This window comes from Mustela putorius, unplaced genomic scaffold, assembly GCF_011764305.1.
Source record: "Mustela putorius furo isolate JIRA1106 unplaced genomic scaffold, ASM1176430v1.1 tig00000876_pilon_pilon_pilon, whole genome shotgun sequence".
Taxonomy (NCBI): Eukaryota; Metazoa; Chordata; class Mammalia; order Carnivora; family Mustelidae; genus Mustela; species Mustela putorius.
Window position 1 is genome coordinate 6,807,577 of NW_025421506.1, and position 20,112 is coordinate 6,827,688.

Genomic DNA, 20,112 nt, shown 5'->3' on the forward strand with positions numbered 1-20,112 from the left:
GCCACTCACAGGTGGCCAATGAGATTGTAACACACAGGAAACTCCACAGTGATGCTAGGTGACCAATTGAGTTACAATTTACTAGTAGACATTTGAACCAGCCTATTACACCTTGATTGGGATTGGCACCTAAAAGGCAGGGCCCATACTCCTTGGTAACCAGGGAGACAGTATGCATCCCCCCACTGATCGGATGTCTCCACCTGGCCTGACCCACCTTTGTATCTGGGCTTTGTTACCTGAAGCTGGTAACAAATTTACTTGGTCCTCCAAGTAAATCCCCTGGGGAAAGGGGAGCAGGGACAGTTTCTAAATAGGTCCTTACATTCCCCCCTTTTCTTTGGAGACTAGTCAAATCTTTGACTTTTTAGCCAGTTCTATACCCTCCTTTTTTTTTTTTAAGATTTTATTTATTTATTTGTAAGAGACAGAGGGAGAGAGAGCAAGCGAGCACAGGCAGACAAAGAGGCAGGCAGAGGCAGAGGGAGAAGCAGGCTCCCTGCCAAGCAAGGAGGCCGATGTGGGACTCCATCCCAGGACCCTGGGATCATGACCTGAGCCGAAGGCAGCTGCTTAACCAACTGAGCCACCCAGGCGTCCCTCTATACCCTCCTTTTAATGGCTGCTAGACTGTTTTAATGATTCCAGTGTGATTTACCCAGAAACAGTATTTCTCTACTAAGGTTATGCAGAGCCCCCCTCCTCCTTTTATCAGAAACAGTAGGTTAAGCCCCCCCTTTTTATTCGTAATTGCTTATACCTCCCGCCTATGTCTTAACAACAGGGCCAACAATGAATTTAATGAACTCATTGGTTTTTTTGAGCCTTAGTTTTAGTCCATGATTGGCAGGGTCCATTGGCAGCGGCATCCACCTCTGGGGGGTGTTCTTGTCCTCGGCTTATTTGACGTGACTCACATGAATCCATGACCTAAACAGGGAGGTTACCTTATCAATAACACAAATTTCCAGAGGCAAATAACTCTCAGTTCCTGAAGCCCTAATGTCTCCCTCCTCACCATAAACTGGAGGACGCTGAGGTAGAAGGGAATGTAAATGATAGCAGGATCATAATACCCCACCAAGAATCTCCCAACTATCTTGATGTTAATGCCTGACCTAAAGACGACATTGATCAGGCCATAAGGGCAAGGCCTCCCCCCCCCCGCCCCACCTTGTAGGCCCTCCCTAGCATGTGAAAACTCTGTTGAAATCTCCCATCCCTTCACCATCCCCCCAACCGCAAGGTATATAACATGCCTACCCTCACAACCCGGGGCAGCAGTCGTCAGCTCCAAACCTCACCCCACTGAACCTGACTTAGGTTCTAGGACTTCATCATTTTTGGCGAGCCAGCCAGGAGATTTGTGAGTCTTTACATTTGGACTCTGAGCTTCGGTGCAAAATTGGTGAGTACTTTCTCTCTTTTTCCTTTACTCTCATTTCAGGGCTTTTCAAGGAGTATTGTCTTATTGGAACACTTGCATGTCAATTGCTCAGGCTGTAATCCTCTAGCCTGTGGTTACTCTATGGGGAGGAGAGTGTCTGCCTTTTGGCTGTAAGTTAGTACCCTGGCCAGAATGGCAATAAGACCCAGAAACTTAATCGCCTCTCTTTATTACTGTTCTTATAGAAAGTTGTCTCTCTTGGGCACGGGACAGCCACCTAAGTCACCAGGACGGCTGCCAATCTTAAGACTCCTGTGTGAGGTTTCCTCCTGATTGATCTAATGTGATCCCCTCCACATCCCTGGTCTAGCCACTTCTGGCCGCGGGACCTCCACTGGGAGCCGGCCGAAACCAGTACCCGATTGAATTAAAACGCAACCGGGGACCGTTTCCTAGGGAAGTTGGCTGCAAGGACCACATGTGTTGGATTGTTGCATAGACCATGATGGATTTCAGTCTTTACTGTTTCTTGTCAGTGTCTTCTACAAACTACTTAAAGCTATGAAATTGGGTAATTTCCCCTTGCCAAACTTTTCTATTATTTCCATGGGTTAATATGGCAAAACAGTATGCAGTCTTCAGGATAGACGATGGCTTGGCATGGCACAATTTCCTAGTCCATTCAACAGGCACCCATCTGTAGCCTGGAATGCGATGGGGAAGTGGAGGGATGCCGGCACCCCTCCAGGGCCTTTGAAGGCATGATGGTGATCAATAGCGTATCTTGAGGGACCCCTCTGGTTACTTTTGACACCTAAAACCTCTGACATACCCTGTGTGGGACACCACCCAGGAGTCAGGGGATTTGGTAATGGACCTTCATTACTTTTCTGGAAGCATGGCCTCAGTAGGCTTCTTCAGTTCCCAAGGACTCTACCTTGGGGTGCCTTTTAACCCACTGGAAATAATTTGGATTGCAAAACTTAGGAAAGGACTGAGCTCCTGTAACACTGCATGGCCTCAGTGGGATCTATCAGTTAGATCTCCTCTGCAGGAAGCAGGGAAAATGGACCTAGGATACCTTCACCGCTCATACCTAGGCCTTCATTGCTCTACACCAGGACCCCAGACTAAGGGGCTTTTGCGGAATGTGTTTGCCCAAATGAGTCAGCTAGTAAACTTTCTCCTGACATATTCGATGATAATTATGTAAATAAGCCTTCTTCTAGTAAACCCAGGTTGCTGGGCCATCCCTAGCAAAGGGGACTCTGGCTTTATTTCTCTCTGTTTCTCCTAACAGATGTGGGGGCTTCTCCCTCACTCACGTCCTGTGTTAATGGCTATAACTGGAGCCAACTGGGGTTAGTCTAACTCGAGACAGAGACTATAAGGAATATTCCCAAGCAGCTGCCGAAACTCTCTTTGTTTCGGGGAAGTTTCCTTGTGTTCTCTGGCCTGACTTGGACTGCCTAACCCCTCCCCCCTTGCTGGTGGGAAAGCATGGCGTCTGCTCCTCTGTTGGGGCTTATGAGCTCTGAAACCGGGAATCCCTTCTCTGACTCGTGGCAGCACTTTGTTTCCTCTGTTTTCCCCCTTACGTGTTTCTGCACCAACGTGCATGCAGCCTGCATGACTAGCCTCTAGATCATGCACCACGGCTCCTTCTCTCTTCACTGTCAAGGAGCAAGAAGAGTACCCCCTGGACCTAACACACCCACTCCAGATCTTCCCACGCATGACTCAGGTAAACATTCAAAGCGGAGTGGGCCCAGGTGGAACGTAAATCAGTATTGGAACTAAGTTAAGTTTGTTGGTTTAATTAAGATAAGAGCTGTCTTTTAAGTTATCAGCAGTAATGTGAAACTTGGAAGTTTACTGAAGGTTAAATAAGCTTGTGTTATTAAAATTTGTTAGCAAAGAAATGACTAAACTGATGGTTAATTGTCTGTCTCAAAGTTCTAATGGGTAATTGCTGAAGTAGCTTTCAAAGTCTTTGGTAACCTGAAAGTTTTAAAGTTTTGCTTGGATGACAAATGAGATTAAATTGTGGACACCTGTATCTTAACCAAACAGGATAAAATGCTAAGTTGTTAATTACTGGATGTAGGTTTGTGCTTTTTGACTTCTTACTGCAAAGAAACTAAGAGTATTTAAATCTGTTGGTAAACTTGTTTGCCACTTAACTGATTCATAAATTTGCCACCTGAAGAATTCTGTTGTAGCAGTTCACAATTGGTTAATAACTAAAGGTGTTTCTAAGAATACAAAGTTCTGCTTAGTGTAACTAAGACTGATGGAAATAAAGGGAAACTGTATGTAGGAAAGTAGGAGATATGTAAGAAAGATTTAAGGAATGGGAATACATTTTGTTGAAGGTAAAGGAAGGTAATTTTGTCCTAAATGAGATGGTTGTTTAGAAGGAAATGGCTTGGGACAAAACCTGAATGCAAAGGAAAGTTGTAGAAGGTTTGTGAAGGGAAATCTTCAGAAAAGGAATTTTAGCTATGGTCAAGAATGGATTAAGATCGAAATGAATGGGTTTTAAAGGTACATTGGTACAAGACTGAAATTGTCTCTGTTCAAAAGGACAATGTTTTCTTAGATCAATTGATCTGCTGTTAAGAAAATGTAAATGGTTTTCTCTTTGCCAGCCCAGAATGTTTTGTTTTATCAGGTGTTTAACATCCCTAATTATATTTAGACATGTGCTTTAAAACTTTCTAAAATTTTAGCAAATGTTGACAGGATTTAAATTGTAAATCTCTTTAACTCAGGCTTTTCCTTGGTATGTGAAGTTGCTCATGAAGTACTACTGAACCAATGATAAACCTTGGGTTACATTTGGGAAAATGCTATAACTATTCTAGAGATTCTACGCACTTCCTAAAGTTTTAACGTTTTGAGAGATCATCGCTTGATACTGTAATTATGGAAATGTTATGTATCACAGAAATAACCTGATTTCCTTGCAGCTAAATTGTAAACTCCCCTGTCTCTTTAGCTCTAACCATATCCATTCTGAGTTTTGTCATTTATAATTGTTTTAATTCTCTTGTAAAATGAGTTTTATCTTCAAGGAGATTCCTATAAAGGACTTTCAGGACAAATACAGATATTTGATATACTTGAAAATCCTAAAACTGAAATGGGTAAGAATTTCCAAAACGGACTAAAGCCGCATTCACCAGAATTAGTAATATGGGACTAAATGAACTAAAAGATTATAGTGTTGTGTCTCTTAATGTTTTGTCTTACTTTAAACATTGCTGGTTGTCTCTAATGTTTGCTCTTCCAGACTAGGGATACTTCCTCCTAGTTATCTGTAACTTATAGAAATGTGAAAGTGCTCAAAGCATTCACCTTTTCTCTCTATCTGAACCCTCTGAAACCAAAAGGTCTTAGTAAGTATTCTTTCTTCCATGGCAATCAGTCATTTGCATAAGTTCAATAAGAATCTGTTCTCCTTGTAACAGGAAAGAATTGGAAACACGGGTTATTTTACCAAGGCTTTGACTGGGATGTCATATTTGAAAAGACTCAGATATGACCAGACAGCTTTAAGGAACTAAGGTTGACTTTATGAAACCTGGAGCCATAAAGCCCCTTGGGACTGTTGGCCTGATACCTTGCTTACAGAGTTCCCAGCAGCCTCACCAGGTGAGTAAAGAATGTCACTCCTTGGTAGATGCGGAGACTCAGAAAAGGAACTCGCCCAAATCGACAGGTATTGCAGGCATGCCTGATGGCAAGTACAGGCCTTGGCTTCTGGCCCAGAGAGGCTACTAAAAGTTCAACCTATAGATTCCTTATAAGAAGTTCCAGCAAAGCAGATTCTAAAAGATCTATATGATCACACTCAACTGTTCTTGCTGAGCTTATGTAAATAATGGGCCAAGTTTGTAAAAACTGGATTTGTTTCACAAGTGAATTAGTCCTGATTTGGCTATCTTTGTAAATGAGGGTTATTTTAGAGAGAAAAATTGTTTTAGTAACACACCTTTATGGATGTTAAATTCTAGATTTGATTGTCTTTAAATGTTTGTTTACCTAAGCTAAACAATTTGAGGTAAACTTCAGAGAAGTTGCACAATAGCTTCTTTAGTTGCTCTTATTATTTTGTGGGGATATTAGCAGAATCCCGTGGCACATGATAAAACAACTGAAAAAATGGGATTGATTCCCCTACAATTGTATAACTTAACTAACACCTTATGTGTGGCTGGGATAATGGAATTGCCTAAAAGCCACCATACCACACTCCATAGGATTAACTATGGACTTGTGGAGATAATGGATGACCCCACTTTCTTTATGAGTGGATTGGATGATTCATGGGGGGCTCCCCTTATCTCTTGACAAGTTTTCTCCCACTTGACAATGATCTTCTGTAATCAGGATATTGTTAAGGCTGGACCACTCAAAGTTCTTCTTATTGGTTTCATCCCTTAGTCATATTTATCCTAGAGGCCACCTCTGTTGAGGTGCAATTGCAAACAGATGCTTTAGCTAAGCATAGAACAGCCCTAATAAAAGAGCCTCAAACCTCACTATGGAACTGTCCCTGACTGTAATAACTTCACATCAGGTCCAGATTTGTCTTAGAAGCCAAAGACCACCAATGGATGATGGAGGCCGACTTATTAAATACTGGGCTACACTAACAGATATGCCAGAAATAATACTTAAAACTTGTCAAACTTTAAACCTAGTTACCTGTATGCCTGAACCTGACCACTGTACTTCTTTCTCTATAGAGCAAAAATGTTCAGAGGTTATTGATCTTGCTTACTCTATTTGTCCAGATTTAAGATGCCCCTGTGAAAAATATGACTGATGACAATAGTTTTCATAGAAAAAATAAGATAAGCTAGGTGTGCCATAGTGCTCACTAGCACTTTGCAATTGCCAAAGCCTAAGAATTAACATTTATACTGACTCCAAATGTGCTTTCCTGGTACTACATGCCCATGGAGCTATTTGGAAGGAAAGGGGATTGCTATCAAGCCATAACTCCCCAATCAAATATGGGCCTAAGTTCCAAAACCCTCCTTATCGCTATACTAAGGATGGCATATATCAAATCTGAGATACATATCTGTGGCTTACCCCACGATTGGAAAGCTCAGTCAGAAGGCAGTTTTATGCTGGGAACAAAGGAATCATACGAGTGGTACTTGGGCAAATAACACACGATGTCTAGGATGGCTCACTAGAAATGTGTTCCCAAGTAATAGTACTCCAGGCTACTGACTGGTTTGCTACTGACTGGGCAAGGTGACCTGGCATCAGATGGCCAGCTCCAAACGGAACCCACTGGATATGTGGAACCAAGCTGTGGCCCTGGCTTCCTCCAGGGTAGATAGGTCGCTGTACTTTAGGATTTGCCTGGATCCATGGGCGCATTACTAAAACTATTACAACTCCAACTAATCTCCCCAACTTGAAACAAAGATGGACACGATCTGTTTTTAAATGGTATTGAAAGACCCCTCCCCTAGAAGATAGATAGGATAACTAACCGCTTGTTTGCTTTTCTGTGAACCGCTGGCTTTTAGGCGTAAATTAGGTTATTAATTGCTTATTAATTGCTCTTTTGCCCTTCTGTAACTGCTTGGCTTATAGAAATAATAGAAGATGCCATGATGGCATTCCTACCTTCCCCCTTCTTGTTCCCCCTCCCTGCCTCTCTCCTCCCGCGTGCGCGGGCCCTCAGAACCAATCAGCTTGTTCCCCCTTCCCGCCTCTCTCTTCGCGCGCACGGGTCCCCAAAGCCAATCAGCAAACTCCACGTATGCCTTTTTCAAAAGTTCTAACTGTCAACCAATCAGCTGCGCCCCACCCAAAACTTGTTTGTACCTGTCTATAAAAACCCAGCACCACCCCAGCCGGGTGTGCTCAGCTAGCAGGAGCTGCTGACCACCCGCAGGCGCCTGCGTAACAATAAAGAACCTCTTGCTGATTGCATCCAGTGGCAGTGTTGGATTCTTGGGTAAGGGGATCCGCAGGTCTTTCAGTATGATCACTTAGCATCCATTTTTGTTCCATCTGCGGGACTAGAGGATGTCATGTGGCATGTAGAAGCCCTTAATAAATATACTACAAAGGCACTCAATGATTCACTAAATAGCATCACCCTGCTTAATACCGAAGTGTCACAGATACACGCAGGGCAGTCCTACAAAATAGGATGGCCTTAGATGTCCTGACAGCAGCCCAGGGTGGCACATGTGCAATCATCAAAACAGAATGTTGTGTGTACATCCCAGACTATCACAAAAATGTCACAGGACTAATAAAAGATATGAATACCCAAATTAAGGCCCTACAAGATCCTGCTCTCTCTCTCAGTGAATGGTTAAGTTCCTGGTTTGAAGGAGGACTATGGCCAAATCTCCTTTTCGGGCTTCTCATTCTTATCGCCTTATTAACCTTAATATGTTGCTTTGTTCCATGTTTCTCTACTTGGTGCCGAGACTCCATTGCTACAATGACTACACCATGACAGACAATCCTTGTCGCGCGCGAGGACGCCTCTTCACTGTCAGCGCTGGATTCAGCTGCCTCCACCTTTCGTAACTCCCCTATACGTTCCTACCCTGATCAATATTGACCCGAGCAGGTAGGGACAGCTCTACGCCCCTATTCAGCATGAAGAAGTTACAGAAGATGAGACCTTCCACCTTCAACCACCTTAAAGATTTAAGGGTCAAAATTGTTCAGGGGGGAATGATGAGGGAGCAGGAGGCTGGCTGAGGACAAAGCAAGAGCTGGCGCCTTGCAACCCCCCCCCTTCATCCGCTCCCCTCCATATGTGTAGCATTCCTCAGGCACCCTTGACTGCCATAAAATGATAAATAGTTAACTTGCTGAGATCACAATCCTGCAAGACAGGAGTCTCCCTTGGTTTGCAAATGTCCTTGAGATTACAACAAAGAAGTTAACCTTATCAATAGCCCAATTTCCAAAGACACAGAACTCAGTTCCTCAAGCCTAATGTCACCCTTCCCTCCATAAAAAACTGATGGAGGTGGAAATAGAAGGAAAAGTAAATAAAGTTAAATTTCTTCTAAACCTAAATCTCATTAACAAGGATGCTTGATAGCAGGAATGTAACATTCCACCAGACTTCCAATTGTCTTTACTTGATAGTAACCAAGGCTTCAATATCCTGATAGTATTCTTTGCCCCAATAGCCCTTCTGAACACCCCTTTGTCCTCACCTACCCAACTCCTGTTTATATAACCAGCCACTCCTTACAACCCGGGGCAGCAGCTCTTCCTGCCCACGGGTCCTGTCCCCGTGCTTTAATAAACCACCATTTTGCACCAAAGATGTCTTAAGAATTCTTTCTTTAGTCGTCAGCTCCGAACCTCACCCCACTGAACCTGACTTAGGTTCTGGAACTTCATCATTTTAAAGCTACTTTAACAGTTACCCATTAAAACTTTGACACAGACAGTTAGCCATCAGTTCTAGTCTCTTTGCTAAGGGATTTCAATACAGATTTTTTTTTACCTTAAGTAAAAACTCTAAGTTTCACATTTACTACGGTTAACTCAAAAGACATGTTTATCCTAATTAACCCAACAAGCTTAACTTAGTTCAAATATTGATTTACATTCCACCTGGGCCCACTCCGTTCGAATGTTTACCTGAGACCTAGGTGGGAAGATCTGGGTGGGGAGTGTTAGATCCAGGGAGTGCTCTTTTGTTTCCTGACAGTGAAGAACAGAACAAAGTGCCACCAGAAGGCAGAGAAAGGGTTCCCAGTTCTAGGGCTCATCAGCTCCAAGAGAGGAGCACACATCATGCTTTCCCGCCAGCAAGGGGGAGGTGCTAAGCAGTCTCCCTCGGGCCAGAGAGGGCAAGGAATGTCCCCAAAACAAAGTTGTTTTGGCAGCTGCTTTGGAATATTCCTTAAAGTCTCTGTCTTGAGTTATACTAATCCCAGTTGGCTCCAGTTATAGCCACTTAAAAGTCAGAGTTCCCTTACTCTGTTTGCCCCATTCCTTCAAACACAACAAACAGCACAGCAGACAACAAAAAGACAAGACCAAGACAACCGCAGGCCCAGCAGTTCTTACCCAGAACTGAAAGGCCTGGACAAACCTTACCCCACCCGAAACTTGTTTATGCCCGAGGCTTGTTTACACCCGAAAGTGTTATCAGCCAGCTACTTCTGCTTCCATAAAAGTGCTTGCTCTATGCGCGGCTAACTAGCTACTTTTGCTTCTCTTCGAATGCTCGCTTCATGCACGCACGGGCTCCCAATACCAATCAACCAACACCAGGTATGATTTTTTAACTTGTTTGTACCCCACCCAAAAACTTGTTTGTACCTGCTTATAAAAACCCTGCACTTACTCTGCTCAGGACCTCTCAGCGTCACTGGCAATGAGTGCATGGAGGTCCTGGTTTTGAACTTGCAAAAAACGACCCTTGCTGTTTGGCTTTGACTTGCATCTCTGGTGGTCTTTTAAGGTGGGCGTACAATGCATCTGGCATTACAGAACCTGCCACCGGTGGGGACTTTGGATTTTCTGGCCATCTAGGAGGACTCGAATCCCCTGGCCACCTAGGAGGACTCGAATCCCCTGGCCACCTAGGGGTACTCAAACCCCCTGACCACCTAGGTGACCGCCTAGGCAGTCACAGCCTGATTAGATTTTAGTTCACTTTTTAAACAAAATTTCTATAGTAAGGGAATTCCCTCTTGTCTTCTATGTTTTTTTCATCCCAGCTAGTATTATAATCATTGTTTTAAATTCTGGTTCAGACATTTTCCTTATAACCTTAAATCCCTGGTAGTGAGTACCTCATGCTACTTCTTTGGGGTGAAATTCTCTGTGTCTAGTCATTGTGTCTAGAAAAAAAGAAAAAAAAAGGAGAAAACAAAAAGGGATAAAAGAAGACCCATCAAAAACAGCAGCAGCAACAACAACAACAAAAAACTCAGAAAGTGTTTCTGGGGTGTGGTGTGTGCACACTCTCCTGTTGTGTTTGGCTGTTGTTTCACAAAGGTCCTTCCTCTATAGAGTTCCTCTTTGCTTGTAGTGGGGAGTGTTTGAGTCTTTAAGTAGGTGTGATTTGATTTATCAGGATAAGCCTGTGAAAGAAAAAAAAAGAAGAAAGAAAAAAGAAAAAGAAAGATAAACGAAAAACAATAGACAAATAGCAAAAACAAAAACAAAGGCCTCATCCAAGACAAAAAGAAATGGAACAAAAATGCAAATAAACAAACAATAAACTATAAGCCTGATTCTAAAAAACAAGAAAGAAGGAAAAAAAAAAAAAAAGAGTAGGGAAAGCAGAAAGAGAAAAAATAGAAGAAAGAAACCTGACTGAATAATAAGAGAAGGAAACAAGCAAACCAATAAATGAACAAAATATTGTAACCCTGATACAAAAGAAAAAGATAAAGAGAACAGAAAAAGAAGAAAATATACATAAAATAAGATAAAAAACAAAAATAAGAAATAGGAATTCTTTTTAATTTAAAAATTTAAGAAAATTAAGAAAAGAGGAGAGAGGGAAAGAAAAAAAAAGAAAGCAATTCTGGTCCTATTTCCACTGGATACTGATGTTTTGGAGCTTTTTTTAATCAGTAGACTTAGTGGATGCAGGGTCTATGCTGGTCTGAGGGAAAGTCCTGCTGGACTGGATCACAAGCTGACTCACCCTTATAAAGATGCTTTTGTCAGATGCAGGGGGCAGGGTTTATTGAAGGGGACTCCAGCCTCAAATGGAGGCACTGTGTTTCTCTCTTATGTCCAGCCATGCTGGTGGGTGGAGGAGTTAGAATATGGCCTCACCCTTCCTTCTTGTTCCTGGGGAGCAGGAGTCCTGGCCACCACTGTTCAGGAGGCCCTCTCAGAAAAGCAAACAATCTTCTGTATCCTGGGTTTTCATCAGCTCCCTGCCCTTAACCTATCTGTTCCCGGGCTGTTAGTGTGCCCTGAGCCACAGAACTCCTGTATTTTATCTCTGGCCAGTGGCTGGGACTCAAAAGTCCACATTTTAAATGCCTGGTAAGGTGTGTCCCCACTCCAGTTCCCAGCAGGCAAGGTTCAGGGCATGCCCAGCACTGTACCATTCCCAAAAAAGATGTTTTCCAGGGTGCGTGCAGATGCTAGAGTTTATTGTAATGCTCAGCAAAAAGCTGGAACCAGGTTATTGGCACTCTGCACTTGACTCAGTCCCCTACTCCCAAAAGGGCTATGGCAGATGCTTAAATCTATTGTGGCAAACAGTGAAAAACAGCAGCCTGGTTATTTGCAATTTGTTCCAGTTTCTCCTTTCTGCTTAGTTCTGCAGCAGAAAAGCAACAAATCTGCATGCATACAGACGCTTAAGCCTATTGTGGCTCACAGTGAAAGGTTGTTAGGTGGTTTTCTGCCCTCTGCATGGGCCTTGATTAGAAAAAAAAAGTACACAGAAGGCACTTTTTGCGCATTCACTTCTTCCTCCTTTCCAGCCACTGCCTACCTCTGGACTGGTTGTCGAATGAAAGAACAAGATTCTATCTTCTCTAACTATTGCTTTTTGTTTTGTTTTTGTTGCTGTTTATAGTATCTTTTTTTTTTTCACTTACATACAACACCCAGTGCTCAAAACAAATGCCTTCCTTAATACTCACCTATTACCCATTTAACCCATCTCTCACCCTCCACCCCTCCAAATATGGAGAAATAAACTGAACCAAAGAAGTAAAAAAAATCTGTACTTTTCTCTAACCCACTGTTAGTTAATTTTGCCCTATGGAGCTCCAGACACAGTTCTTAACTGATGTGTTTCTATTTCTTGAGTTAACAAATTTACACATTTTTTTAACCTCTCCCTACTATAATAAATGAGAATTTAGCTCATCCAAATTACCACCATCCCAATAGAATTATATCATATTTAGTTCTCTCTTGGTTCCTTTTTAATTTTTAAATAATCCAATTGCATCTTTATGTCTTGATAGATGAAATACAGCTAGTGTCTCATTGACCCTACCATCCTTCTCTTCCTGCCAGCTCTCTTTCTTGTGCTTCTCAAGTTCTGCCATTTCTTTCTTTCTTTCTTTCTTTCTTTCTTTCTTTCTTTTCTTCCTTCCTTCCTTCCTTTCTTTTTTTTAAAGATTTTATTTATTTATTTGACAGACAAAGATCACGAGCAGGCAGAGAGAGAGGAGGAAGCAGGTTCGCCGTTGAGCAGAGAGTCCAATGTGGGGCTCGATCCCAGGACCCTGGGATCATGACCTGAGCTGAAGGCTGAGGCTTAACCCACTGAGCCACCCAGGTACCCCTGGGGGGATTTAGAACTTAAAAAAATTAATTCTTGGTGTTAGATAGCCCTGTTTGTAAAAGGGCCCTTAGCCATTTTTCTACCATGTTCAAGCAGTGGTTCATGCCTCCAAATTTCTAATCCTATCAAGGATTAGAAAACTTTAGCATTCTTTTTACTGCCTTTTCCACAGGGACCTCACACCCACTGAGCCACCCAGGCACCCCTGCCATTTCTTTTATTATTTTTATATTTCTTTCTTTTATATCACCATTGATACTATATTCATTTTATCAGAAAATTACTTTATTTAAATTGGACGATATTTTGACTGAATATGGAATTCAAGACTGCAGGTTATTTTCCCACATCCTTTTAAATATGTTGCCTCTTCTTCTTGTATCTAGTGTTGCTAATAAGAAGTCTGATAGTCTGATATTTATCGCCCTCGCCCCTCAAGGACGACAAGACGCCCTGGTTCGGATGCATCTTCTCTCTCTTCTCTCTCTATCTTTCTCTCCGCAAGTCTACACACTTATATACGCTTACATGACCAATCAGCGAGCAGGGTACAGGAGGGAGCGAATCAGGCTGTGCACCTAAATGAACAACTTTGCTAGCAACCAATGCTGTTTACTTCCTCTTTGGGCGTTCTGCTTAGTCTCATGAGCAATCCTAACCTGGCAACTAGCCAGGCGCCATCTTTTAATGGCGGAGGCCGCCCTGGCCAGGGGCCTGCCTCCGACAATATTAATCTGTTCTACCATTCTTCTGTAGGTGATACATCCACTCTTCATTCCTGAAGCTTTTAGGAATTTTCTTGATTCTAGGTGTATAGCAATTTCACTTGAGTGTGTACAAGAGCAGGGTGCTGGGGCATCATATGCCTGCCTCATTATCATCATTGACCCTTGGATATGAGCCCTGAGCATCTTTGGACTTTGGTTAAAGCCCTTTTTGTTGCGCTGTTATCAGGCTTTTTCTCAGGCCTGAGAAAGTGTTCAAGGCTTTGAACTTCACTCACTGTAAATGGCCTTGGACTTTTCTACCTGGAAACACATCTCCCAATTTTGAGTGTAGCAGTGTTCCTGTTTGCCTAGCAGGAAGAGTCACAGGCTGCGAGCACAAAGTCCACAACTATTGCCTTACCTTTCATGTCTGGAAGCCATGGCGCCCAGTGCAGATCCAGCTGCTGCTCACAGTGCTTTATGAGGTCCATGGTGGCCTGAAGTTGCTCCTGCCTGCTGTGTGCAGTAAGACCAAAGACTGCTGGTACCCTGGGAGCAGAGAATTCTTCTGTCACTGCCTCCACTGTGCTATACCACAGTCCAGGTGGTAGCAATTTTTTTTAAGATTGGATTGTATAAAAATAGAAAAAGCCAGAACTCAGACTCTAAGAAAAAAATATATTGGAAGAACTGATGACTAAACTTGGGTAACATATCCAAAAATATATAATGGAAGCAATGACTTTGTAGTTCTTAGAGTTATTTTGAAGTTAACACAAAAATGAGACCAGACTTGTTGCATGTACATTGACCCTTTTCATCAGCATTTCCCTCTTCTGTATGTGCACCTGTTCTTCTCAATATCAAATAAATTTATGAAGATACATTTTGGGATAATGAGACCCATATATACATGAGGTATAATAAGAAGTGGTTCTATTAAAATGAAATTGTCAATTTCTCAATCAGAGACCAACCACTGAAAAAAACATGTGTCCTGAGCGTCTCACATTAGTATCCCTGGGTATTACTGCTGCTAACCTTGGCTATCTGAATACATACTGACATAATTTCTGATGTTTAATAAATTTTTGTCACTTTAATTACCTATATTTGCTTGAATGAAATTAAAACAACAAAACCACCTCCACAATCTCATAAGAGCAGAAACACGTTTGAGTTCTTCAGTGTTCCCACAATGTGCTTGTATCTGGCAATATAAAGCAGACACATGTAGAGATTCATTGGGTAAAAAGCTGATTTGAAGTCACTCAAAGTCTACTACAATCCTATATTTGTGCTGTCTTTTGACCTTCCCCAAAATATATTTAGTGCAACAGACATATTACAGAGAATTTCTCCAAACTGGAGAGACTAGAAGACATTCACATGGAGAGTTTTGAAGAATTCAGTATCAAAACCTTGTAAAAAGTTTACACTGAGAAGTCACTCTCCTAACCCATCAAATCTCAGGATTTTTAATGACTTGACATCAGAATGTGCACAAAACAAATTTAACTTAGTGCTCCTCTCACACTGCTAACAAATCAAAATAACAGCAATGATAGTGACAACAGCAGAAGTAACAATTACAATAACAACAGAGATCTAGGAGAAGAGGGACAGGAAAGCAACTGGTGCTGTTTGTATGACTTTAGACACCGTTTCCATGGAGAACAACAGCATATCACCCACAAATGGAGAGCAAGTAGAGAAAGAATCTGTGAATTGAAATAACTAATGCAATTTTAAACTGAATGATCACTGAGAATAGGATGAGCTAAATGAAAGCATAATGGGAGGACCCTACGCTTGCTTTACCCCTTGCACACAGCTAGATGAAATCTGAGGACTGACAGAATGAACTACACAATTAGAGGGAGAGAGGTGGCTACATCATGGAAGTTAGGAGGTGTAGAGATGTGGTTTGGGGGAGAAAAGGATTGGGGGTGCTAGAGAAGGGAGGGAGCCCTGGTCACAGAGAAAAGTGAGAGAGAGAGGAGCTCGCAGGTGATCACACAAGGAAAACACTTTCCAAAGCCATTGATAGAAAATTAGATGGGATGATTTTTGTGAGTTTTTACAACCAGTAGAGCTCAAAGACTGGAGTTTTAGAGGTTCATCTGTGGTGTGGCTGGTACAGAGTTATAAGGACATGGCAGTGCTCCTGTAGAGAAGGTAGGCGGGTAATCTGGGGGGCAGATAGCATGATCACGGGATCTTCTGAGACACACTGGTAGAGAAGCCTCCCCTCTTTAGAGTGCATCTGAGAGAGATGGTTTTGCCTCTCCAGGGACAAAGGATCTGGTAGGTGATATTTTCCTCCCCCATCCCTCAGCATAGGTGCAGAGACACCTGCTGAGGGTGGATAACCCAGACACTGGCTACTTTCTTCTACATTCCATGCTCCTGAGCTCTGCTGTGACTGCTCTTCTGTATCAAACCTACATTAATCTCAGTCAATGAGATGCTCCCCCAGAAGACCTGTCACACCAGGTCCTTAAAGTTTGAAGTTTTAAAACTCAGCTGGCCTTGCTGAATAAAGTACATTGCATTTCTCCAGGCAGGCAAGCAGCCTGGACACAGACAGTAAGTGCCACTTCCAGTGGCGATGAGAGAATTAGGCACAAACAAGTCAGCTGCAAGAGATTGGGAGCAGGGGACAACAGTCGAAAAGGACTGCTGCTATGAGCAACTCCACAGTCTCACTTTTATTGGATAGAAAACAGCCAATAGAAGGACTGATGAAGGTCAAATGTTAATCCCGTCTTGCCTACAAGCAAGGAGGAGGATAAAGTTTATAGTTAAATAAGCACATTCAAAGGACTCCTCTAACTAACAACAGGTGCTTCTGGGAAGAGAAAGGAGTGATAACGGATAAGGGAAGCACCCTGAGCTGACTGGGCGTTCCCGGGTGCTTGGCTTCCCTGAAGCCAGGCGTTCCTGGCTTCTGTGAAGGGGCCACCTTCCACCCTGAGGGAGCCAGGTAACCCCAGCTGCCCAGCTTCTTAAAGGGGCGGCGTTCCACCCTGAGCGAGCCAGGCATCCCCAGCTGCCCAGCTTCACAGTCGTATATCGTCCTTCTCCCCCAAAGACCTGTTGCAGTATATGTATTTCTTAAGGCCATATCTAAATGTGCTTGGTAACTAGTAAAATCCTCCAGGTGTTACAGTTTAAGTCACAAATTGTTCCGAGGGGCAGCAGCAGTAAGCAGTGATATGAAAAACACTGAGGATGTATGAGGGAAATTTATTCACTTCTTTGGGAGGGCTTTCCTGACAGCACCAAGCATGAACTCCCCAAGGACAAAGGAGTTGGCTGGTGCCATTTCTCACTCTGTCCTTTCAGTTAAACCTAACTTCACTAAACAGCACAGCAACAACACTGGCTGCCTAAATTGCTTACACTGGCTCTGACACCCATCCCTACACTTTGCTGGTAATGCTTATCTTGGGTGTCCTTGAAAACCAGCACAGCGGGCCCCTACCCACCCAGAAGATCAACACAAACCCCTGAAAACACCACATCTACTGACCATAAAGTTCTTCAAAGCTTCCAGTCTAGTGGAGATAGCATCAAGTCTCTTTTTACAAGCAGACCAGAGCACATCTAGTTAAAATTTGCCACAATCTGGCCAAGGTTGAAACACTGCTGGCTGTAGGCAAGGAGAAACTCTGCAGAGGACTGACCTGAGGGATAGAACAAACATACCACAGCAGCAGAGTTCACATAGCACACACCAGGGGCACTTTCTGAAGTGCCAGGCATTATATGACCTCTTCTTCATAAAGCCATTACTCTCAAGAGCTAGAAACATAACGGACTTTACTAACACAGAGAGGAAAACAGAGACCTAAACAAAATGCCAAGATGGAGGAATTCATTTCAAGAGAAAGAACAAGGGAAGGTCACTGCCAGAGATCTAATTGAAAAGATATAAGTAATATGCCTGATGCAGAATTTAAAGCAACAGTCAGGAGCACCTGGGTGGCTTAGTTGGTTAAGTGTCTGACTCTCAGTTTTGGCTCCGGTCATGATCTCAAGGTTACATAAATGAGAACCAGCTCAGGCTCCATGCTTGGAGTGGAGCCTACTTAGGATTCTTTCTCACCCTCTCCCTTTGCCCCTCCCCCACTATCTCCCTTAAAAAAAGAAAAAAAAGAAAAAATCATAAGGATACTACTTGGACTTGAGAAAAGCACGGGAGACGCCAGAGAGATCAAAGATCAAAGAGCTTAAAATCAATCAGGACAAAATTTAAAAATTAAAATTACTGAAATATGAAACTGACTAGTAATGACCCTAAGGATGGAAGAAGCAGAGGAATGAAAAAGTAGTATAGAAAATGGAATTATGGAAAATAATTAAGCTGAAAAGAAGAGGGAAAGAAAAATCTCCTATCACAAAAGTAGACTCAAGGAAAGAACTTGGTGACTGCAACAAATGTAATAACATTTGCAACATAGGAGTCCTGGAAGAAGAAGAGACAGAAAAGGGGTCAGAATGTTTATTTGAGGAAATTGTAGCTGAAAAATTCCCCAATCTGGGGAAAGAAACAGACATCCAAATCCAGGAAGCACTGAGAATTCCCATAAAAATTAACAAAAGGAGGCCAACACCAAGACATATTGTAGTAAAACTTCCAAAATATAGAAATAAAGAAAAAAGTCCTAAAACCAGCAAGACAAAAGAAGACAAATAAGATCAATATACAAGAGAAGACAAATGAGGTTAAAAGCAGATATCTCCACAGAAACCTGAAGGCCAGAAGCGAGTGGCATGATATATTCAAGGTGATGGGAAAAATCTACAGCCAAGAATACTCTATCCAGCTAAGGTGTGATTCAGAATAGAAGGAGAGATATCATTTCCCAGACAAAAAATACTAAAGGCGATCATGTCCACTGAACCAGCCCTGCAGGAAATATTAAATGTGACACTTTGAGTGGAGGAAAAGACTAGAAAGGAACAGAGAAGAACTCCAGAAACAATGACAAAGCAAGCAATAAAATGGCACTAAATTCACATCTATCAGTAATTACTCTGAATGTATGTGAAAGCACATAGGGTGCCAGAATGGACTGAAAAACCAAGCCCATCAATATGCTGCCTACATGAGATTCATTTTAGACTCAAAGACACCTGCAGTTTGAAAATGAGGGAATGGAAAACCATTTATCATGCTAACGGATGTCAAAAGAAAGCCAAAGTAACCATACTTAGACCAGACAAAGTAAATTCTATTTTTTTATTTAAATTAAATTAATTAAAATATAGTATAGTACTACTTTCAGAAGTAGAGTTCAATGATTCATCAATTACATATAACATGCAGTGCTCATTATAGCATGTGCTCTCCTTGATGCCCATCACCCAGTTACTCAATCCTCCAACCCACCTCTTTTAGCATCCCCCAGTTTGTTTCCTAAATTAAGATTCTTCTATGGTTTTTCTCTCTGATTTTGTCTTACTTTACTCCCCCACTTCCCTTATGATCCTTTTGTTCTTAAATTCCATATATGAATGAAAGCATATGATAATTCTCATTTTCTGGCTTATTTCACTTAACATAATATACTCTTGTCCCACCCATGTCTTTGGCTTAACAATACTCTCTAGCTTTAGATTTCATTTCTTTGATGGCTGAGTAATATTCCATTGTATATACATACACATCTTCTTTATCCATTCATCTGTCAGTGGACATCTGGCCTCTTTCAACAGCTTGGCTATTTTGGACATTGCTGTAATAAACATTGAGACCCAGGTGACCCTTCAGATCTCTATTTTGTATCCTTTGGGGAAATACCTACTAGTGCAATTGTTGGGTCATAGGGTAGCTCTATTTTTAACTTTTTGAGGAACTTTCCCATACTGTTTTCCAGAGTGGCTGTAACAGATTGCATTCCCACTAACAATGTAAGAGGGTTCCCATTTCTCTGCATCCTTGTTGTTTCCTGACTTGTTAATTTTAGCCGTTCTGACTGGTGTGAGGTGGTGTCTTATTGTGGCTTTGGTTTGTATTTCTCTGATGCCAAGTGATAATGAACTTTTATGTTTTTTTTAAATTCATCTGTTGGCCATTTGTATGTCTTCTTTGGAGAAATATCTGTTCATGTCTTCTGCCCATTTCTTGAATGAACTATTTGTTTTTGGGGGGTTGCAGATGATTCCATTCACCTCTTTGAATATATCATACCATTCCCTTCTGGCTTGCAAAGTTTCTGCTGGAAAAAAAAAAAAAACAAAACAAAAAAAACAGCTGAATCTTATGAACTTTCCTTTGTATATTAGTATATTCTTTGGCCTTGCTTTTAAGATTTTTCCTTTATCACTATATTTTGCCAATTTAATTATAATATGTCTTGATGTAGATCTGCTTTTGTTGATTTTATTGGGGTTCTTTGTGTCTCCTAGATCTGAATGTCTGTTTCCTTCCCAAGAGTAGGGAAATTTTCAACTATTATTTCTTCAAATAAAATTTTTGTCCCCTTTTCTCTCTTCTTCTTCTGGGATCCCTATGATATGAATGAGATTACATTTGAAGCAGTTGTTGAATTCCCTAAGTCAATAGATTTACTTGTTTTCATAATTCTTTTTTTTTCTGTTTTGTTCAGCTTAATTTTTTTTCCATTACTCAGTCTTCTGCATCACTAATCATTCCTCTGTTTCTTTCAGCTTGTTGTTCATTCCATCCAGTGTGTTTCTCATTTCATTCATTGAGCTCC